The sequence below is a fragment of the Aotus nancymaae genome, unplaced genomic scaffold, assembly GCF_030222135.1.
Source record: "Aotus nancymaae isolate 86718 unplaced genomic scaffold, 86718_ANA_hifiasm-v0.15.2.pri h1tg000036l, whole genome shotgun sequence".
NCBI classification, from domain to species: Eukaryota; Metazoa; Chordata; class Mammalia; order Primates; family Aotidae; genus Aotus; species Aotus nancymaae.
In genome coordinates, this window is record NW_026988450.1 from 82,869,351 (window position 1) to 82,893,802 (window position 24,452).

The 24,452-nt window shown below is 35.7% G+C and overlaps 1 long non-coding RNA gene across 1 annotated transcript; it reads right to left on the bottom strand.

The window, feature by feature from the left end:
* Nucleotides 1–700: 700 nt before the first annotated feature.
* Nucleotides 701–17,721, bottom strand: LOC105727124 (uncharacterized). The gene is made up of 2 exons (XR_001109711.2): nt 7,510–17,721; nt 701–6,944 (listed from the first exon to the last, which is right to left on the bottom strand). It is a non-coding gene; the product is annotated as an uncharacterized LOC105727124 (long non-coding RNA).
* Between the last annotated feature and the right edge of the window lie 6,731 nt (nt 17,722–24,452).

Here is a 24,452-nt window from a genome sequence, read left to right on the forward strand (position 1 = left end):
ACACACACAAATGTTGAAAATAAAACTTTGTGATTTTCTCAATGCATATACATTTTTCATAATTGTTTTAAGTTACATAAATGATACACTGTATCAGCCTTCTGTTCCTTTTTTCCCCAACTAACAGTTTGAGATTTATTCATATCAATATTCATCCATTTTAGCTGTTTTCAATGTATAAAACAAAGTTATTTTTTCATTATATTTCTGCAGGGGTCGGCAAAAGTACTCTGTAAGTTACGGGTCCCCAACCCCTGGGCCGAGGAGCAGTACTGGTCATGCCTGTTAGGAACCAAGCTGCACAGCGGGAGGTGAGTGACGGCCTAGTAAGCATTACCGCCTGAGCTCCACCTCCTGTCAGATCAGCAGTGGTCTGTGAATTGCACATGCAAGCGATCTAGGCTGCACACTCCTCATGAGAATCTAACTAATGCCTGATGATCTGAGGTGAAACAGTTTCATCCCGAAACTACCCGCCTTACTCCTGTCCATGGAAAAATTGTCTTCCACAAAACTGGTCCCTGGTGCCAAAAGGGTTGGGCACTGTTGCTATAAGTGACCAAATAGCAAATATTTTACAATTTGCAGAACATACAGTCTCTGTGAAATATAATTTTAAAAAAATAGTTCTTTAAACAGTTGTGGCAGGGTCCCCAAAACCACTGTCCAGTTCAATGACTCACAGAACTCAGAAAAGTGGTTATGTTGACAATTACAGTTTATTAGAACAAAAGTACAGTTTAAAATCACCTAAGATTAATAAAAGGCAGATAGGAAAGAGTTCCAGAGCAGGGGCAAGCTTTCAGTTGTCCCATCTTACAGGAGATGCATGCACAGCATTTAATCCTCTCTGATTGAATGTGGGTCATTTATGAAATATCAACCAGGGAAGCTGAGACTTGGTGTCCAAGGTTTTTATTGGGTATTAATCACGTAGGTATGGAGAATGGAAATGGCAGCTGTTATTCAGTTTCCACCTCCTCCAGAGATTAAATTGAGACTTCGAGGTGCAATGCCCCCACCATAAATCTGTAGCATCAACTATCTGGTGTGATCCAAGGCCCCAGGTAAACAAAGGCCTTCTGTCAGGCGGGGTATTCCAAGGGCTTAGCTGTGATCTCCCAGGAGTAAGGAGTAAGTTGAGGGCTAGACCTTTCTTTTTCTTTTTTTTATTTCAGATGGAGTTTCACTCTTGTTGCCCAGGCTGGAGTGCAATGGCATGATCTCAGCTCACTGCAACCTCTGCCTCCTGGGTTCAAGCGATTCTCCTGCCTCAGTCTCCTGAGTAGCTGAGGTTACAGGCATGTGCCACCAAGCCTGGCTAATTTTGCATTCTTAGTAGAGACAGGGTTTCTCCATGTCGGTCAGGCTGGTCTTGAACTCTTGACCTCAGGTGATCTGGATGGCTAGACTTTTCTTTGAAAGATGCAGGCTTGCAACATGCCAAATCTATTAAGTCACTCCTTTTATACCCATGTCAAAAATGTTCTTAGCTCATGGGCCAGGGAGTAGATCTGACTGGAGACTCTAGTGCTAAATGTCTTCTAAGTTACCATTTTCTTCCTGCTATTTCAATAACTGCTGTAAGAAACATCCTTGTACATTTTTCATTGTATACATACACCATATATTAACAAGACAGAGGTATCTTCTTTTAGAAATATATAAAATAGGTAATTCTCTTTAGAAGGAAATCAGTCTCTAAAACTAATCACTAGAACCCCAAAATTATTTAGATAAGAATTTTCAGTCTTTCTAAGAAAACTGAATGTATGATTTATTGAACTAAATATAAAAATTTTGTATTAGATACTAACAGATTGAAGCAAAGGTCTCAAGAAATATTCAATTTAAGTATCATACATATTCTATCATAAGCAATAAACTGCTATTGCTTTTCTGCTATTTCACATAAAGAGAAAGAAACTTTTTTGGTTAAATTGTTTTATTACACATATGTTCTCCTAATCTGAATGGTAACCTCTGTATGAATGTCAATGTTATGAAAAAAAAAAAAAAAAAAAAAAAAAAAAAAAAAACTTTGTCAAAACATGACCAATATAGGAGACTGGTAGTTCACAAACTGCATTTGTTAATATCTTTAAATGTAGATAAATTTAACAAAATACTGTAGGGTTTTTTTTTTCCCTCGTCTCTAAAGCTAAGGCTCTGTTTTATATCAATGTGATTTCTAGTTTTTGAAAAAAGCAATTCAGTCTTCTGTCTCCCTCCAACAAATGCCTACAATAAGCTTTAAGGGTTCTGACAATTTCTATACCTAAATATGATGCAAACTTCAGTTTTGTAGAAAGATGGATGTTGAACTGCTGTTATAAGCAATGTATAATTTCAGCTTTACTAAAGTATGAATTGTGTCAACGTGTTTGCCAATCGTTGCTATTATCTGACTGGCTGTGAAATGGTATCTGGCTGTGCTGACTGGCATTTCCTTGACTACTAGTGAGCTAAAACATTTTCCTGTTAATTGACCTTTTGGTTCTCTCTCATATATTGCTCATTTATTGCCACCCCCTTAAGAAGTCCTTTACGTAATCTAGACACTTCCTTTGTTAGTTACTGGTAGATAATTGTAAGGTAAGTACCTTGCAAGTCTGAGGTTGGCCTTCTAATATTTAGTCTTTTTTCCTACTTAAATTTCTAGTTTTAATATAGTCAGATGTGTGAATCGTTTTCTTCATGGTTCCCACTTTTTTGAGTCAAACCAACAACTCCTTCCTTAAATTGGTTCAAATTTTCCTGTATTTCCTTCTAAAATATTTAAAATGGTATTTCCCCCACCCACATTTAGGTCTTTAATCTACCAGTTTTTAAAAATATGGTGTGAGAAGGGTATATAATTTTTTTCACATATGGACATGCAATTGTCTTAGTGCCATTTAATGAAGTTATTCATTTCTCCACTCTGTCACATGTCAAGTTCTTATGTATCTGTTTCTGTACCGCAGATTTACATGTCTATCCTTGCATCACAAGGGCTGTGTTATCACTATAGTTTTATATTCCCTACTATCCTTTATGATAGGAACTCCCCTAACCTTATTTTCCCTTAAAAACAAAAACAAAACAAAAAAAAACTCAGCTTTGTCTTTCCACATTTAGGTTCGGTTGATTAAATTCCATAAAAAGTTTTGTTAAGAATTTGATTGGAACTTCAGCAAATTTATAGATTTGGAGAGAAGTGATGCTTTAATGTACTGATTTTTCCCATCCACAAACATATAATATTGCTCCACTCGTTTCAGTCTACTTTTACAAAATGCTTGCATATTTTTATTGGATGTATTATTAGGTCCCTTAGAGTTTTAATTGTGAATGAAATTCTTTCAAATAATACACTTTGAAACATACTGTTTGAAATGGAAAAGAACACTATTAATTCTTGCAGATTGGTCTTATATCCAAAACCTCTTTACTTTCACATGAGTTATACTACTTTGTAGTGTTCCTTGGACTTTCAAATAAACAATGATCTTGCCCACTGACAGTAATTGTTTCTCCCTTTCCAATCCTTATGCCTATTATTTTTTCTTCTAGTCTCACTGCACTGGCCAAGATGACCAGTGCAACATGGAACAGCTGTATTAATACAACAGCCCTTTCCTGTACTACTGCTGGCATGAAGGAACATCTCTAAAGCTGTACCATTAACTTGTAACATTAACCATGGGTTTTGGTACACTATCATTTGTCGTACTAATAACGTTTTTGCATCTATTAAGGGGATGTTTTATTTTTTAAATCTTCAGTGAATATAACTTACATTTTGCTGGTTCTCCCCTCCAACCCCCTGCATTCACTGTGATAGTAATATGCCTTTTCTCTTTACTCTATTAACATAGTATATACTATGTGAAAAGATTTTCCAACGTTAAATCATTCTCCCATATGGAAATAATCCTTACTTGGTCACAATGAATGTATTTAACAAACCATCCAGAGCTTGTGGATTATTCAGTGTAGATTTTAAAAAATAGATTCAGACTTATTTATTAATATATATTTGGCAACACACATCAAAAAATATCTAAAATTTCAGATTTATCCACATAAATTAACAACATTCTGAATCAAATAATTTCATCTGCTTTCATATTTATTTCCTGATACCAAGTTGTCTTTTTTAAAAAAACATTTAGACAGGCAGGGTCTTGCTCTGTTGCCCAGGCTGGTGTGCGCCGACACAATTATAGCTCACTGCAGCCTCGAACTCCTGGGCTCAAATTCCTCCTGCCCCAGCTTGCCAAGTAACTGGGATGACAAGTGCATGCCACTGCACCCAGTTAATTTTTAAAATTTTTGTAGAGACAAGGTCTCGCTATGTTGTCCAGGCTATTCTTGAACTCCTGGCTTTAAGTCATCCTCATGCCTCAGCCTCCCAGTGCTAGGGTTACAGGCATGAGCCACTGTGTTTGGCTAAGTTGTTTTTCTTATTGATCAATTTTGCCAGGCAAGTGATAACCTCTACCCTGATTCTATCACCACAAATTACTTTAAAATATTCCTTTATGCTTTATGTCCTTTAAATAGTTGCCTACCCCAAAGTATGAAGATATCTGTTTTATTATTTCCTTTCTCATTTAAACCACATTCCATGTGGAACTGATTTTTCTGTATATATGGTGTCAAGGAAGAGGTCTAGTTTTTCCCCCAACACAGCTATCTAGCTGACTGTACCACTGCAATAGTTTCCCTTTCTCATAAATCACAGATGACCTAAATGTGTGGATCACCATATATATAGAATTCTGTCTATTCTGTTACTTTAGTCTATTTGCCTATCTTATGCCAGGCAACATCAGTATTAATTACTACTATACTTTTATAATCACAGGTCTTATGTCTGTTGGTGAACTTTCTCAGTTTTGTGGTTCAAGTTTACCTTGGATATTCTCCGTCCTTTGCATTTCTTCAGTTTGTCAATTTCTCAAGCATACTGTTGGGATTTTGATAATATCATATACTGAAGTTACAGATTAATTTACAAAACTACCAAGTCATGAACATGGTATATCAATACATTTAGAATTTTTAAAATTTCTTAAATGATTTTAAAAAATTGTAGGTATTTATTTTATGCTAGTGTGAATGGCATAATTTTTATTAATTTCTATTTGTTTCTGATATCTAGAAATAGAATTTCTGTATAGTTTGTATTCGATGACCTTGATAAGTTCATTATTTTGTTTGTTGAGTCTTTTGAAATTTCTATGCACACAACCAGTTGTCTATAAATGCTATTACTTTGTCATTCTAAACATTGTATCTTTTTACTTCAGGCCTTATTTTATTGGCTAATATCTCAAATATGTTAAAGAGTAGAGATTATTACTGTTTTTAGACTTCAAAGAAACAGTATTTTGGCTTTCTCCATTATGTGTTATTTCATTTATTTTTAGTCTTTTATTATTTTCTTGCTTTTCTTTTTCTAGCTTCTTGAAAATAGTTTAGGTCATTGATTTTCAGCCTTGCTTCTTTTCTAACGTATGCAAGTAAGTCTCTAAATTTTCCTTCATGCACTGCTTAGCTGCAACTTGCGTGTTTTGGTATGTCATATTCACTTGAAATTATTTTGAAATTTGTTTGATTCTTTGACCCAGGGACTATCAAGAAATCTATGACATAATTTCAAAGTAGTCGGGGGTTCCTCTAATCATCTCTGTTGTTTTCTAGTTTAATCCCACTGTGTTAGAGAATGTAAGATGAATGCTTCTGAACTTTTGAGATTGGTTTGCTTTACAACTCAGCATAGAGTAAATTTGGATAAATTATTTACTTGAAGAAAATGTGAATTATGTTTCTTAAATCAAGTATTCAATATATGTAAATGTCGATTTTTTTACATCTGATTTTTTTGGGGGGAGGGTCTGGATATTCTATCAGCTATTGAAAAAGCCGTGTAAGCCTTCAACTATGGTTAGAGACTTACCTATTTCTCATCTTATTTGTCGTTCTTGCTTTGTGTATTTGAAATGTTTTCAACACATACAGATTTAGGATCTTTATGTGTTTTGGTGAATTAATTCTTCAACATTATATAAGAATGCTTTTTGTCTTAAATCTCATTGCCCGATAACACCACAAACTGTTTTTATTTGGTTTGCTTACTGTATATTTCCCCCCATGCATTTACATTCAACATTTTTGTATAGCCTTATATTTAAATACGCCTCTTGTAAGCAATATGTAGTAGGGAATTTTTAGCCTGATAAATTTTCAACCTCAATTCAAGTAATGACTCATCTAAAGTGTTTGGGTTTATATTTTGCAACTTTAAATTTGACCCATCTGTTTTATGTTCCCTTTTCTGTTCTTGCCTTCTTTTAAATACTTTTTGCCTCCACTAAATTGTTAGGTATACATTCTATTAGCCTTTTAGTGCTTAACAGATTCTAACATGCATGCTTGTCTTCATAGTCTAAAAAATGTAATTTTACCATTTACCTACCTAACGCTAGAACCTGAGGACAAACACTAGTACAAACTTCTCCTGCCTCTTGTTATTGTAGGTGCATTTTAATTCCACAGGTATTTTAAACCTCGGAATTTAATACATCCAATATTCCTTCAAATTTAGCCACATACTTACCATTTCCATTTCTCTTCATTTATTCCTACATTCTAGGATTTCACTTGGAATCACCTGCTTCTGCCTGAAGAACTCTCTTCAACATTTCTTTCAGCGTGTATGTACCGAAGACAAATTTCCACTTTTCACTCACAAGTCTTAATTCTGCCATCACATTGAAGTGGACCTTTTGTTTCTTGCCCATTCTTCCTTATCTGGAATGTGAGCACTACAGCCACCATTTTTTGATCTTGAAGACACATTCCACATGGTAGAGAGTGGATCACAGAGAACAGACAAAGCCTGGGGCTCTACTGATCTTGTGAAGTCACATACTGGACACCTGGACAGCCTACATCTGAAAGAAAAGCAAAAGTGCAACAGTTTAAGCCACGGAAACATTGGTTCTGTTTCCAGAAACAAATATTATTCCTGATATGTCTTTGGTCAACTATGGAAATTTCTTAGCTATTTATTGCTTCTAGTATAACTGTTGTCTGTAATTTACATGGAAACAGTCCAGTATATACAGTGTGGTACACGTAACTTATGTAAAGTCATTGCTTAAGTCTTGCTACCATTCTGATAGAAAGAACAGTCCAGGAGGATGAACTAGTGTTTTAATCAGAGAACGCGTACTCTAGTGGAAGCTATTCTAGGTACTGTTGACTGCATCTTGATCAATATACAATGTTTTAATTTTCATACTAAATGGTAGAAATTATTAGAGAAATCAGCGGCCTGCTGTTTAAATGGGCCTCCAATGGTGAAATTAAAGGTTTTCAGATTGACTAATAGCAGAGTAACACATCCCACCATTGCAAGAAGAGGCCTTAAGAATCCCATGACCTATAGCTCTTATATTTTGGGATAACGTCCTAGTCTAACCCCCGTAAAAGGTTTTTGTCCAGCCATGAACACACCTTTTGTTAAGGTAATAGAATCCTGCTTCTTAATCTTTCAGGCAAGATGGTGCTTAGAGCACTTCAATGGGCCGAGAGCAATTTCCTTTAGCCTGCAGAACATGCTATAAGATCAGTTTTATTAATCAGTTAATATAGATACATGTATATTAAGAAGTTGGTGTGAAACTGTTTGCATTATAACATAGCTGTTAGCGGGTAATTTGGCGGCAGGAGTGTAAGAGAAGGAAGCTACCTGTTTCCCAATCCTCAAAAACTTCAGTGGGTACCACTTATCTACCAAGAGTCGTATACTACACATTCTTAGGTCAGTTCACAATTGCCTTACACCTTCTATTCTCCCCTAAATTCCTAATATATGTATATTGGATCTTCCATGAATTACTTTCATTTTTCTACCTCTTCTGTGCTGCATCCTAGCTTATTCCTTCTGTTCTAAAATTTTTCATCAAGCCAGGCATGGTAGCTCACGCCTGTAATCATAACACTTTGGAGGCCAAGAAGGGAGGATCACTTGAGCCCAGGAGTTTGAGACCAGCTTGGGCAACATAGTGAGACTCCATCTGTACAAAAATTTAAACATTAGCTGGGCATGGTGGTACATGCCTGCGATCCCAGCTACTTGGGAGGCTTAGGTGGGAGGATCACTTGAGCTCAGGAAATTGAGGCTGCAGTGAGCCATGATCATGCCATGCAATCAAGACTCCATCTCCAAAAATACACAATTTCTTCAAATGTGTCTGAATATATGCTAGTCAATTCTTTTCCCTAATGACTTTAAAAGAGGACCCAAGAGAACACATACTTGTGTACATCTTATTGTTTTATTAAAGCCACTACCTTGATATGCCTGACATTTTTAAGCTAAGCAATGAAATTCTGAGAGCAAAACTGAAATGTAAACTTCAACTCTTCCTCACAGAAACCTTCCTCTCTTTCTACCCTAAAGTCTTGGGTTCAGACCACTTTGTAGCTTCCCTGGGTTACTGTGTGGAATTCTGCTCATCCTCTTTCCTGAGGCTGCAGCACCTTCTAGGGTCTTGGTTTTGTGCAGAGGTCCCAGTCCCAGCTTCCCTGTATAATCAGGCCATATCTCTGGCTGTTAAAGTCTTAGGGTCCACTGGTGAGAGCCACAGCCAACACTATCATCCCCCTAGGTCAGTTTACCTTCAGCTGCTGAGTTTACTCTTCTGGCTTTATTTTCTCTTCATTTCTGGCAGCTGAGATTTCCTTTTTCTTTTGCGGTTAGCTGTGTGCACACTTGTGTTTTCTATGACATCTCTGTAAGTTTAGAGTTATGGGATGGTGGTGGTAGGATAATTTATGTTAGTCACAATAAGTAATCTATACAGTTCTTTACCCTTCCAGGAAATCCTCCAATCTATGACAAATGACTATTTAAATTGCCATAAAAGGCAAATTGTTAGTACAATGATCCAAATAAAACTTTGTACTTGCTCAGAGTGACAATGTGCCCAGCAAAAACAAAAACAAAAACAATGTTTCTCAGCGTCTCTTACAGCTAGAAGACAGCCATGTGATGCAGTTGTGGCAAATGAGACTTTAAGCTGGGAGTTTCTGAAAAAGCTTGGTCTTTGTGAAAAAGGCAAGACTTTGGGTTTAAAAAACAAAACAAAACAAAAAAAATACCAATGATCTTGTTTGAGCTACTGCTTCAGAATTCTCTGTTACACCACAGTCTAATTCAGTCACTAGCTGATACACTTTGAAGAGCAGATTAAATGAAAAAAAACACAAAACTGAGAGTTGGAAGAACTGTTTATTTAGCAAAAAGTTATGGAGTCAAATCAGTAAGAATAGAAAGAGGAGAAATTAGAAGTGAGGAATTCTGAGAGGTTGCTTTAAAACATGGTTAACTGGGAAATAATTCTGACAAAACTCTCATAGGTAATGAAGCTTCATATGCCCTTACCGCTTAATTAAAAAGCACCTAATCATCAACCAATTTTATTTGTATTAACTGTATTGAGAATAATTTTCTCTAACCTTCTACCTTTCGTAAGGAAAAATACAATCAGTGAACACCTAAATGGTTCTGTTTTCACTGCATGGCACAAAGTGTCAACGATTTAACTGTGGAGAGTAGTATAAGGTAGAGACTTGTCTTCTTGGGTTCAGGAACTAACTAGGCATCTTAATGGTCAGGTATTCTTTTGCCATTTGAACTCTGTAACTCTTCCCTATCACATTAGGATAACGGAGATAAAACTATTGTTTTTCATTATCTAACCAAGGTTATCAACTAATTAAATACTATTTCTATCAGTAAACAACTGTATATGTGTGATTTTTAAAAGTTGGTTTTTCTCAGATTTAAAGGATACAGTATTAACTGTAACTCCAAGAAATATCTGAGTGTCTTTTACTTACCAGGCGCAGTGGTAGTTTGTGTGAATATTTCACATCAATCATAACAAGCCATGAAATAGAGATTATCCCTATTTTGTTGAGCCAAAGAAGTAATATAGCTTGATCACTGTTGTATGACTAGAAAGTAGCAGGGCTATAAAATAAACCCAAGGTTTCTGATTCAAAGACAATACTGTTTTATAGTCCCATTATGTTGCTTTTACACAATTTCTGATCATAGCACTTATTAATTCATATTTAATGGACAGTTTTCTCCATTTCGCACTTTATTACTTTATTTTCTTACTAAAAGGAAAAAAGTGTGAAGGAAGGTGAAAAATTGATCCAATCCTTAGGATTACAATGGCAATTAAATAGCTGTTTTAAAAAGCAGGGGTGGGGTGGGTTGAGAATGTGGCCAGATTTTTGAGAAGACTTCTACTTGTCAACTTTGCTCCTGGACTATCTTCTACTCAGATGGGAGAAAACCCTACTTAAAAATAAGAATACAAGTTTATTCCTTCAGCAAATATTTATCATGCCAGTAAATTTATAAATATGAGTAAGGGGCTCTGTCCATCTCTGTCCTCAACAGGCTCACAATCTAAGAAGGGAAGTAGACACGCAGATAAATTAGTGGTACACTTAGCACTAGTGACAGCAATTTAGCACTACTGAGTACAAGGCACATTTATGGCACAAAGAGAGGACCAAGTTTACCTTGGAGGTCTAAGATCAACATACTATTAAAACTTGACACTGGAACTGAGTTTTGAGAAATGGGGTATTTTCTGAGTGCTTAGTATATGCCAGGTAATGTGTTAAGTCAGAGGTCCCCAACCATTTTGGCAGCAGGGACCGGTTTCATAAGATGGTTTTGGCAAGAAGCTGTTCCACCTCAGCTCATCAGCCATTAATTGGATTCTCCTAAGAAATGTGAAACCTAGATCCCTCACACCGACAGTTCACAACAGGGTTCGTATCTGATGCTGCCACTGATCTGACAGGAGGCGGAGCTCGGGCCATAATGCTAGCTTGCTCCCTGCTCACCTCCTGCTGTGCAGCCCAGCTCCCAACAGGCCACAGATCAGTACTGGTCAGTAGTCCGGGGGCTGGAGACTCTTGTGCTAAGTGATTTATCTAGATTATCTAATCAAATCCTCATTACAATTTAAGAGATAGGTGGCCCTATTTGACAAATGAATCCAGGTGGTTTAACCAAGAACTCATTCTACTAAATACTGTGCTCTACTGACATGCACAAACACACAATAATATAAATAAAACTGGATGCAGTCACAGAGGAAAAGGAATTTACAAGCCTGTAACATTCTCATTTACATACAAGAAACATGAGGTCAGAATGCGTAAGGAATTAGCTAAAGGTTACATAGTAAAGACAGAGATATCTCAATTCCTCTATTTAAGGCCTGTCTGTTGTACGATCACTTTTTCCTAAAAATAGTTTTCTCTTCCTGGTTTTGCTTTTAACTCCTTCAAACAATCCATTAGCACTTAGAGCTATCTCAAATCATATGCCAACTTACAAGAGAATGAGGTCATTATATGACTACAGCACAAGGACACACAATTTAATAGGGTTAGCTAATATTTAAAATAAGATATTTACTGTACATATATATCGGTGTTTTCTAAGCAATAATCTGAAGACTGAGAAACAAGCAAAAGAAGTCTGCCACCTTTTTGAACACTGCTTCTTGCATGTTCAACCTGTGACACACAGACACACATACAAGGCATAAGTTCAAATCCCAGGCTATCCAACACAATTTTAGAAGAGACTTCTCTAACATAATCTGCTCTGTCCTACCTACCTCTAGCGCTTCATATCTTGTAAAGTTTTGTTTTACTGTTGCAACATCCCCGTAATACCTGGATCACATAAAGCTTTTTAGGTACTTTGATTAGCGTTTTCTAATGTTACTCCTTGATAATCTTTTATCTGCCTTCTCTGAGCTGCCTGAGACATGCTTAATCTTTTTTTATATACATAATGAAATAAAACAGACTATTTATCTGTTCTGTTTGAAGCTAAAGGTTTGAATGCTTGCATGAAAAAGTCTAACTTCCATAGGATCAAAATAAAAACACTAACGTTCTTATAATGCAGTTTTAAAAACACACATTAATTAAAGATTCAAGGTAGATGACTTTTAAGATTGACTAGGGTACACACCATATGATTTGGTGGTAGACACTGAGGGAGCTCACATAAGCTTAGGAACAAAATAAATAGAAATAGTACTTACCTTTTGTTGCTAGCAATGTGCAGGGTCCATCACATAGTTATCTAGTCCTCATAACAACATGATGTAGCCATTAAAAAAAAAATTTTTTTTTAACAGAGAACTATCCAGAAAAGATGAAGAACTTGTTCAAGATCAAGAAGATGGCAAGTGAGGGAGCCCAGATTAGATCAGAGGTCTAATTCCTGAGGGTATGTTTGTGATATTGTGAAATATATATTTGCTCTTCATCTCGATTTCCTAAGCCCTTAGAATCTCTAAAATTGTAAGAATGTCATTTGCATGCTAATGAAATGAATGTTGCTGAGGACCCCTGGATAGCTTCAGGGTGGGGTCTGGTCACTGGAAAGATCAAAGTATGATGAGAAGGTTGGAGCTTTCAGTGCCACCCTCCAACTTCCAGCGACAGGACAGGGAGGGCTTGAAGATTGAGCTAATCACCAGCAATCAATGGTGTATCAATTACGCCTACAAACTGCAGGGGCAGAAACGAAGTAATCCCTTTCTTCCCCATCATATATAACCATAGCAGATACCCCTATAATGAAAAAAAAGTTAACAAGGAAAATCCTAACAAAGTGATTGCATGAATGTGTGTGCACAGGAGTTATACAAAATGTGAAAACTCAAAACTCAAAGAAAGGGCCAGATAGATGGCTGACTCTTAAATATCCTTTTCGTTGGGGAAAGTGGGGGAGCTATAAATAAATGGGCCTGAAGATCAGACAATGGTTTGTAAATGGAACTGGAGAACAGATAATAGACTGGGACAGGTCATCTGGGCTCCAGGTGTGGTGTTTAAATTTCAGTTTCTTCCTCTGTGATATGAGTTTTAATCTTCTCTAGTTAATGAAATTTCAGGGATGGAATCGCAGGCAACTGTGTTCCTCTTTGGGAGTCCAGTTTCTAGATAAATAAGGGAACTCTGGTGACAGCCTCATACTGTGCTTTTGGAGACACAATTTGGGTGAAGGGAGTTGGAGAAGGTCAAGAGGCCTTGAGGCTGCTGCTTCTTTAATTCAGCATGTCAAAGTCCCATGTTTTGGGGTACTGGTTTCTGAGCCCTAACATAATAAAGCCTCCACAGAAACCCAGAAGGACAGGGTTCGAATGAGCTTCGAGATAGCTGAACACATGCACTGACTATTCCTGGAGGGTGGTGCACCTGGAGAAGGCGCAGAAGCTCCGTGACCCTTCTCAGTGTCTTGTCCTGTGCTACTCTCGTCTTTCTGGCAGTTCATCTGCATCCTCTGTAATATCCTTTATAATAAACGGGTAAATGTAAATAAAGTGTTTCCCTGAACTCTGTGAGCTGCTATAGCGAATTAATCACACCTGAGGTGACCATGGGACCCCCGATTTCTAGCCAGTTGGTCAGAATCAGAAACCACTAACTCCTTGTGACAGAGATCCAAAGTAAGGGATAGTCTTGTAGGACTGAGCCATCCACGTGTGGGATCTGACACTATCTTCCAGTAGATGATGTCAGAATTGAACTGAATTAGAGGACACCTGGCTGGTATCCACTGGAAAATCTGCAGTAAAGAACTGCTGGTTGTTGGTGGAGAGAAATCCCCACACACATTTGGTGAGAGAAGTGTTGTGTTGAGTGGAACGTGAGAGAAGAAGAAAGTACTTCTGTTTTTTTCCTTTATCTTATTATCCTTAATAATATTCCTTCCCCTGCACTGAACTGCCTCCTCAGGAAGCACTAGGAATGAGAAGGACGTGTCACTTGACAGACTTGTAATGATGACGGGTTAATAAAGAGATTAAAGAAAACCATTATGAAAAAACATTTGAAATTTACTTTGGCCACGAAGATGAATAGCAGCTGGACATTCTTGACAACTGCTTCTAATCTAGTGATTATGAAACACAAAGATTCTCCACATATCATTAATAAATATATATATATGTATGCAAACTTGTATTAACTTTGCTTAATGTTTTAGCTTAATCTGATATTAATTTCTGTATGTTTAAGGTTCATTTATTATCCATGTAACATAGTCTTCTGCACATCTAATCATGACGTTACATCAGTTTTGAAGACATAGTTTGGTCACTGCATTTAATAGAGATACTGATTTGAAGAATTTATAACATTAAAAAAGTTTAACATTATAGACTGAATGACCAAACATTTAGAAAGTTATCTGAAAATGAAGGACAGACAATACCCAATCCACAAACTTTTCTCATTCATACTCATACCTTTACTTGAAAATAACTGATTGTGCTATTGACTACAAAGAGGAGATAATTTTTTTTATGTGCTATTGACTATACATAGGAAATAATTTTAAGTGATATTAAATATAAATAAGATACTTGCCCCCCACTAAATTTTCAGATAACTTATAAAGTGGGGAAAGCTTATCATAATGTCAAAATGATTGGGTTATCTAGATAAAGGCAACTGAACACCTTTAAGTACCTTTTATACCTTTCAACCAAAAAAACCTTAAAAAGTCCTCCCCACCCCCAGGGAATTTGAGTTCTTACAACATTTGCACAGAAAACAAGTGGCAAAGGAACTTTCTCAAACTAATTTTAAAAAACAAAACAACCCACAAATCCTGTTTTTAAATATTTTTAGACAAAAGAAAAAATACTGAACATATTTTAAGGAACGATTTTGAAACAAGCAAGGAAAAGGTCACAACTTTGAAACCAGTTATAACTGCACCTGGATAGTCCCAAGACAGAAAGTTAAGTAGCTCAACAGGTTCTACTGCTATTTTGAATCACAGGAATAATGTGTTTAAAGAGTAAAAATACCCTTGGGACTAGTTCTTTTCCATAAAAGTTAAAGGAAGTTAAGACAAATATTAAAAAAAAATCCTAATTTATATACATGTAAACATTCTAAATGTGAAATTGTTGTTGGTTTTATAATGCACTGGTAACTTTGTGAAGAATTAAAATTAAAAAAATAAAAAGACCTTAACATTTTAACCCGGAATTTAAAACAAGAATAAAATCCCTCTCAATATTAAGGCATTATCAATGAAGAGGTTAGTTACTTATTATAATACTGCATAATATTTTGCACTGAGTAATACTTTGACATTTACCTAAAAAAACATTTTAAAAACCTGAAATGAATATAACTAAAAGATAAACTCTATTATCACAGATTAGCCCCATATCTTAACTGACATTTTTCGATTGCTGAAGTCTAAAGAAGACATTTAGAACCATAACATTCTCCTACTGGAAACTGATGAGAAGAGAAAGAAATCGTTAAACAGGGGAGAAGTTAAATAATTCTTGCCAAAGGCTCACCAAATAATTATAAGATACCAAATCTTCAAAATTCACAGAAAATAGTTCAATTTCAGAACACATCTCCAAATTATCAAACACATCCAATTTTACATTATGTTCTCCATTAATAATAAACCGCAATATGGTAAACAAGGGGGAAAAACAGGTATTTCAACGTATATCCAGATTTCATATTTAAAACTGATAAGTACATATTAATCAGAAAATATGTGACCAGAATGTTTACTAGAATTCTGTAACAATTCTAATAAATATACACTGTTTTAAAAAATGGAGGCACGTACCTTCCTGTAAGGGTGGGAGACAGCTAACTGCAACTAGAATGTTTCATCACATGAATTCAAACAAGAAAAATATTTAAATTTTCACTTAAGTACAACTATAGTTTCATGTATAGCTTCTTCTAAGAGACAAAGTGAGGCAAACCTGATAGCCCACATGATCAAAGACCTTATTATATAATCAGGAACGTATGTAACATAAAGATATAAACACATGGCCACTAAACCAGAAGGAAAAAGGCAATGCATTAAACACTAGAATTAGAAATTTAACCTACAGGCCATTTTGTAGCCTAAACCACATGCACATGCTGAGTATTTTTCACATCTGAGCATATGAAAGAAAAATTCCGTATTTTACGCACTGAGGTTCAAAAACAAATTGATGGGCAATTTCCAAATATGCTTAATTTGGGAGAAAAACACTTCATAAAACTACCTTTAGATTACATGCTTTGTAATGCATTGCAACATGTTTCTTGAAGTACTATAAATTATAAAATAATGTAAGCATTTGGCAAGTTTCAAATTAACATGTGGAGCTCACCGAAATGTAGTATGCTTTGCACCCAAGTACAGAATAAAATAGCTCCCTCTTAATAACAATGAAAACAACAAATCATTTATTAAACAAATAAAATACGTAATTAGAAAAATAGCACTCACCTTCAACAATAACTCTCCATGTTTTCATTTCACATTTTTAATTATGTATTTCTCATAATATTTAGACATCTTCCATTGGAGCACCAAACATGAATTCTAATTCTGGATTTAAGCACAGGCAAGAGCATACAGACACTTGCCAAGCTGCTGGGATGTGTATACCTCTTACATAATTTTCCTTTTATGCTTGTTTGTTTTGTTTTTTACCTATATAGAATGTGGATGCATCACCAAAAAATGAAAAGGCAGGCTCATTTCATGGAACTGAAAAACAAAGCTATAAAAAATTAATTTTCAGTATTTTAAATAAAGGCATGAAAATGGAAATAACATTTAGACCAAACAACACTTATATCAAGTATTACCTTATTTTTAAATTAACTCCTTTAGTCTCAACAATCCTATCAGGTAAGTGCCATTATAAATCCAATTTAGTGGACTGAGGAAAATGAGGCACAGAGAGATTAATAATTTCACCCAAAGTAACACAGCTAAGTAGCTGGCAGAAATCAGCACATGAGCTCCAGAAGCTTGGCTTCATAATTCTTTGCCACTATGTTACAATAATATCAAAGATTCAAAGCATTTCCATTAAACCAAAAAGTTGGCATCATCTATTTTATTGCTAAAATAAACACAAGTTATATCTGCTTTAAGTATTACAGCAACTATTTATTGAACACCTAAAACATAGTTAGCATTAATAATAGCATTTATTGAGTACTTAATATGACAGGTACTATACAAATGAACCCTACTTTATATTCACCATATAAGTCAATCCATGCAACCACCATACCTATTTTGCAGATGAGAAAACCACTGAGGTATGGAAACACTGCCTTTCCCTCCTCCAAATCCCGTAGCAAATTCACTTGTGGAGTCCAGATGGCAACACATGTCTGATGTCAAAGCCCATGCTTGTTAAAACACACTGCAATACCTACAAATCTGACCCCAACTACCAAAGAAGGGCCTTTTGTCCCAATATCCAGAGCCTTACGTCATGTTAGTGGTATAATAACAAAACTGAAAAGATACAATAAAAATTTAAATTAACAAATTTAAAGCAATTTTAATACATTTTTAATAAATTTAGGTTAAGTTTTTCCTCTACAAGCATACTGTTTTTCTGTTTTAACTACTCCCAGTGTAACCATACTTTCTTCTGCTTTTCTCTGAAAACATCTTCAAGTAGATCACTGCCAGCTAGACTATTAATACACTTTTTCTCTGGAAGAAAAAATGGTCTCACATTTCCAACAAACCTTTAATTACATTAAAAATTCAGGCCTCTGTATACTATTCTTGCCAAATCTTTTATCAATGTTAATTGGTTGATATTCCAAGTCAGCTGAAGTAAACATCCACCTCTCAGCCAATCTATGTATTACAGCTGAGTGTAGGATGTTTACATGAACTGAAACTCGGTTTAAAGCATGACTTAAACTCTTTACCGTAAAGTTTATATGGTCCTTTACCAAGACTCTGTTGAAAAAAAAAGAACAGGTACAGCATTCACATAAATGAGGCAAGAGTCAACCAGAAAGATACCCTGAGAGAAAGTGTATAATCCAAGGAAAAGACAGAAGTAAACTGGGTGTCTGTTTTTGGTTGAGGGGGGCTGTCCGGAGTGGGGGTTGGGGGGCACTACAGGCATGCTACTATGGCTGGCTAATTTTTCTTATTAAAAAAAATGTTTTGAGAGACAGGGTCTCATGATATTGCCCATGCTAGTCACAAAGAAGTAATACTCTTTTCACCAAAGGAATTTACAACAATAAATGCAGACATCCTGTAGCATTCCACATCTAAATGTAGCAATTGTTCACCCTTCCTATATGCTTCCCTTCAAAACAATCGAACTTGCATTTATAAGAACTTACTTGATGACCAGTATGATGCATCCACCCATCTTCATTAAGATTCCTGCTTTAGGTAAAAGACAGTTAATGAAACACTGTGAGGAGCTTAGTCATCTCTCCTCCCCCTCAACCCTCTCCCTCATCTTCTCCCCCACATTCAGAATTCAGATAATTTCATCTCAGGCACATCTTTCCCACACTCTGATCTCTTTCCACCTTCTACTGTTCCCAGTGTCATTAAGGTGTCTCAAAGAAATGTCTCCCCCTCTTTCTGCATTCTTTCTGATTAAAAATACATTACCATAAATATCTCTACTAACTATTAGCAGTGGTCCTACCAATACACTTATGTCAAAGAAGAGGAAATCTTCAAATCTGTAAGTAAAATTACATATAATAACCACTGCCAGCAAACTTTAAAAATCTTTGGAATTTCAGAGGCATCCCAGGACTTTCAGGAACCTCGTACGTCTCTACCTGGCCTCTTGTCCCATTCGGGGTGTTTTCCAGAAGCTTTGGTTCTCAAAATTAAATACACATATACCATCCCCCGCTCTACAAGCATACTTTTTTTCTGTTTTAACTACTACTACAACCATATTTTTTTCTTCTGCTTTTCTCTGAAAACACATTCAAATAGGCCCCTCCTAGCTAGACAATTAATATATTATTTCTCTGGGAGAAAAAATGGTCTCATGTTTCCAACAAACTTTTTTTATAATCCAACTTCTGGATTACGACATGTTTTTAAGTTAAGGATTTTCCTCTGTTTTACTTCATGTATTAATTGAGCATAATATCTAACAGGAAAAGAATGTAAGATGAGCTCCGTGATTCTGAAAGCACGGGCCTAGAGGAGCACCATCAGCAGTACTTGGGAACTGTGGGAAAAAAAAGCACATTCTCAAGTTCCACCCCAGACCTACTAAATCAGAAACTTTTTTTTGCAGGGCCCAGCAATCTGTGTTTTAATCAATAAGCACTCCAATTCTGATGCAAGCTGATACTGAAAAGCAACGGACTGTTTCACCAAATTTGTTGAAAAGCCAAAGCAAAGACAGCAGTGAATGTCAAATTATTAGAACGTTTGTAGTATGTTATAGATAAGCAAAAGACAATGTCAAAATATGTAGCATGGGCCCAACCACAATTAACCAGGCCAGGTAGAGTGTGACAGAGACTATCTGAAACAGCATAATTTTAAAAAGTAACTAAGCCCAAACTGATACGCAAACTTAAAAAAGAAACAAAAAATATTTCCTGAGCACACACAGCAAATAATGCACATTCATCCAATGAATAAAGCTCTAACAAGAGTAGAAGGGATCGAAGTCAGAACACGCTCTATGCATGCTAGGGTTTGTAGGTTCACAGTCCACTTCTGGGTAACCTCAAGCCCATGACTCACGTAGAAGGAACTGAGGCGTGGAGATCAATGAGAACATGTCCAGCTGTGTATTTATATGACTATTTTCTAACCAAGAATATTTGTACAAAAGCATTTAATTTGAAATACATTTGAAGGCCGGGCGCGGTGGCTCAAGCCTGTAATCCCAGCACTTTGGGAGGCCGAGGCGGGTGGATCACGAGGTCAAGAGATCGAGACCATCCTGGTCGACATGGTGAAACCCCGTCTCTACTAATACAAAAAAATTAGCTGGGCACGGTGGCGCGTGCCTGTAATCCCAGCTACTCAGGAGGCTGAGGCAGGAGAATTGCCTGAACCCAGGAGGCGGAGGTTGCGGTGAGCCGAGATCGCGCCATTGCACTCCAGCCTGGGTATCAAGAGCGAAACTCCGTCTCAAAAAAAAAAAAAAAAAAAAAAAAAAAAAAAAAAAAAAAAGAAATACATTTGAAGATCTAATTTTGTAGTTAGTTATTTGCTTAAAAAGAAGTTGTCCCTAAGTGATTTCAGACCATATACTAAGAATAAAATACTGTCATTTGCAGCATGGTGTTCAGTAACTAAAAATGTTTTATCAATTGGTTCAACAAATCTCAAATAATAAATAATTTCTGAGCTTTCTAAGCCCTATCAATGAATATCACATTTTTTTCCTAAATACTAAGGGCTAAGGAAACAAGTTATTACAGGTTTACTGACAAATACTGACTGATCTAACATTTCAAGGCATTTGCTATAAATAATCAATTGCTAACCTTATAGGCCAATGGAAAGTTAGTGGTTTTTCAACTTAAAAACATAAAGAAGTCATTTGAAAACTACTAAAAAAGGTCGTACTTACGTATTATACTACACTGAAGCAAGGGCATCCAGAATTAAAGCTGACATGGTCTTTGATTCACCTCATTAGGGCAGAATAATATAGAACAAATGTTACATAACACAGATTGCCCCATTAATCCTGCAGCATCTAGGGATAACTGGCCTAGCTGGGCAGAATACAACAGCTTTATTAAAAAGAATGCCTAACCCCTCTTTTAGCTTTGGTTTGGCCTTACCATTTTGAAAAACCTTTCAAATTTCACTGTATAAGTTATTAAATTATGCAGTTTCTATCCATCTTACTAAATTTTAAAGCTATATATCAAAATTTTTCATAAGAAATGAAAAACAAAACACCTGGTCAAACAAAATAATCCTATTACTAGAGAACACACGACATTCTACCTTTGGCAGGGAACACTTCTGAGCTCTAAGTAATAACTCCATCCATTCACTGCTATTTGAGTCTAAGGTTTCCAATGTGCTAAAACAGAGGGCCACAGAATATACAATAAATCTGCTTTATTAAGGGTTCATAGGAAGGGATGCTTGATACATGCTAATCATCAAGTTTGAAAATTATATTTACAAGTTGGAAAGCTACCTGAGTCTGAAGCAACTATCCCCCATCCCCAAATAAGTCTTGTAAACTACCACTCTAACAAAGGAGCATTTAAAAAACAAATGTTGCAGCACAAATACATCTGGGGTAACTACATTATGACCAAAACTGTCATTTGGTCATCTGGATAAAAGATAAAAGGAAACAGTGAACACTGCTGCAATAAGATAATACAAATATCATTACTAAAGTACTATACATGCAAGGTGCTTTACCTGATGTTTATGACAGAAAAAAATAGAATTACCAAGACTTAATGTCTCTGTCCTCAGACAGCTTATAATCTAATCAAAGAAAATAAGCATGTAAAAAATTAGATTAGTAAGACCTTTATCTTTTGGGTTAATTATGTACTGAACCTTAGTATGATGTCTAACAGTTTAATAGTAATAAATGATTTTTTTAAAATGCTTTATTGAAAAGAAAAATGCCAATAAGAAAAATGTCAATAAAATATAAACATTTTCCAGCATCTAAAAGACAAACAGAAATAAAAAAACAAATGTTTAAAACTCAGAAAACAGCTGTCATAAAATTATACATTATCAATTAGTCCACACTGAATGCCATCTATGAGAAAAGCCCTGGAGTATTTAGATCTGTGGGGAAACACAAAAAAGAGATACAACATAGCTGATTACAGGGCAGCTATATTTTAAGGAGGAAGCAATAAATCTGAAAGCAACAATCTGAAAACACTTAGGAAAATATATTAATCTAAAAAGACATGCATAACCATTAGCAAATATAAACAGGCTTAGTGGCTTGACGTCTTGCAGTTTTTCTTAGAGGAGAGATCTGATTAGGAGCTGTGACATCACTCAGGGTGAGAAGAACAGGAAGTGGGGGGCTAAGAGGAGCAAGAAAAATTTTGCACACACATCTCTTAAGTACAGGGAAAGGTGAAATTTCTAGATTGCATACTGCTGGGTGGTAGTGATTAAATTATTCTCCAGAACTTCTACAGAATTCATAATGGAGAAAATCAGTCTCTTGAACTGTTGGGAAGTTAAACTCCAGCCTACTTGGAAAGGTTATAAAGAATAAAGTTTCACTGACAGGGCAGAAACAGGAATAAGTGGGGACAATTTTTATTTAACTAAATTCTCTAAGGCCCAGCAGCAGCACGCTATGTCTGGGAAGCTGAGATGATGTATCCTGTTATTAGGAGAGCACCCTACATTCAACTATCATAATACGTGCACTGTCAGTGCAGTAAAAGAAGACAGCTAAAGATTTCTGAGGTTTTCCCACACGTTTTATAGCCTCCTCAACTCCACTCCGGGATAGAATTATATCAAGAGGATGTCTGTGAATAGCCGGTAGCAGCAAACATCTGACTGAAAGCTTAGTTGTATCTTACAGCTTCCAGTCGGGGATGTTTACAACAACAGACTTTCTGAACAAGAAATTAACAGAAGGAACAGACATAAATGTTGCCAGTCATCATCTTCGGCTAATAATTTATATAATTTCTAGTGCTGAACAACAGCTGTGACATCTTGAAACAAAAATGATAAAGTTAATGTTACTAATTAAAAAGAGTGATTCATCAAGTGTAATTTCTCCTAAATAATCTAATTTAAAAAGAAAATATGCATTACAAATTTATATTGGTAAATAAGAAACATTAAAGATATTACCTTGATATTCTACATGAGGACACATTTTTCTAACATACGAAAAAATGAGTTTTTCTCTCCCTAGAGTTTCAAAATAATAAACAACACATTAGAATGATAACTCTAATGATAAGAATGACTATGCATCTAATGTATGCCTGTTGCCCTGACATTACTGTTCAAAGTGACTCCTTTTATTTAAAAAAGCATTAATTTAGATGACAATGGACACAGTGGGTTTTCCTGGCAGAAGATCTAAACTGAGTAAGAATCTAACACTTTCTTCCCCTATCCCCAGCTGATTTAGGTTAGAGATATACAGTTCATGGAAATGAGCAAAGCAAAGAGGATAATAAAAAGAGCTCATGACCTTGAATTTGTTTATAAAGCAATATACTAAAACCATTTTGTTTCCACACAACTTTTCTGAAAGAAAGGAAGACTAAGTGAAATATAAGTAAATCAGCACTTCATCAAAAACCAAGATTTGCTTTAATTTAAAATATGTAAAATTCCCAGGCAAAGTGGCATAATTCCAGCACTTTGGGAGGCTAAGGCAGGTGGATGGGGGATTGCTTGAGTCCAGGAGTTCAAGACCAGCCTTCTGCAGCGTGGCAAAACCCCATCTCTAAAAAAATATGAAAAAATTAGCTGGGTGTGGTGGTACAAGCCTGTGGTCTCAGCTGTTCGGAAGGCTGAGGTAAGAGGATCCCTGAGCCTGGGAGGCAGACGCTGCAGTGAGCTGAGATCGTGCCACTGCACTGCAGCCTGGGTGACAGAGTGACACCCTGTCTCAAAAAAATAAAAATAAAATAAACATGTAAAGTAACTTTCTTTTAGAAAAGAAAAAACTATTAAAACAAAGTCCACAATTAAGTCACAGTGATTTATAAGAAATGAACATACATACATACATGAGCATGCATATGTACACACATCCTCTACAGAATAACTACTGAAAAAAACCAACATACAAATTCTGAAAGGCTACTAATTTCCTAATACTAAGTTTTTTGAGAAACTATGGAGAAAAGGATTTCAGTTGCTGATATTTACCCTGTGATAATACTTAATGGTTGATCTCTGAAATATTTTTTAATGTTGTAAATAACTCTACCCATTATATAAATAATGTTGTCAATAATGAGGAAAGTGCATGTGGTCTGTATGGATACAAGATGACCTTCATTGTTTTTGAAGACAAATACTTTTTTAAAAAGTCCAGTGGCTATTTACAACTATTCAAACTGTTCTACAATTGAAACTTTCCAGATTTAAATTAGGAAAAAAAATAGCTATTTCATGCCCAGGTAGGCACATGATACTTGACTAATGAGGATGCTGCACATTAAGTTGCAATGAACCAGTTACTACAAGTCTCCAAATTTCCCCTTTAATTTACATTCCTGTTCTTAGTTTATTTTTTTAAGATTAATCTAAAGACATTTTTATCAGAGCCACTGTATTTAATTCACACAAACAATACATAGAACCTTTTCTTCAGAGTTATGAAGGAATTGTCAAATGCTGTGACTTTGTATAATATATTCTTGAATAAACATGAAAATTAAACATACAGAAGTTGAATAATTAAGTACATGTCACAGGAAACCCTATTTATAAAATACCTTCTGTCATTACAAAATATCTTCTAGATACAATCTTTCATTATAATAACACACAGTAAAAAGGTCAAATCTAGTGAGGGGATAGCTGAAGCTAAAGGGTT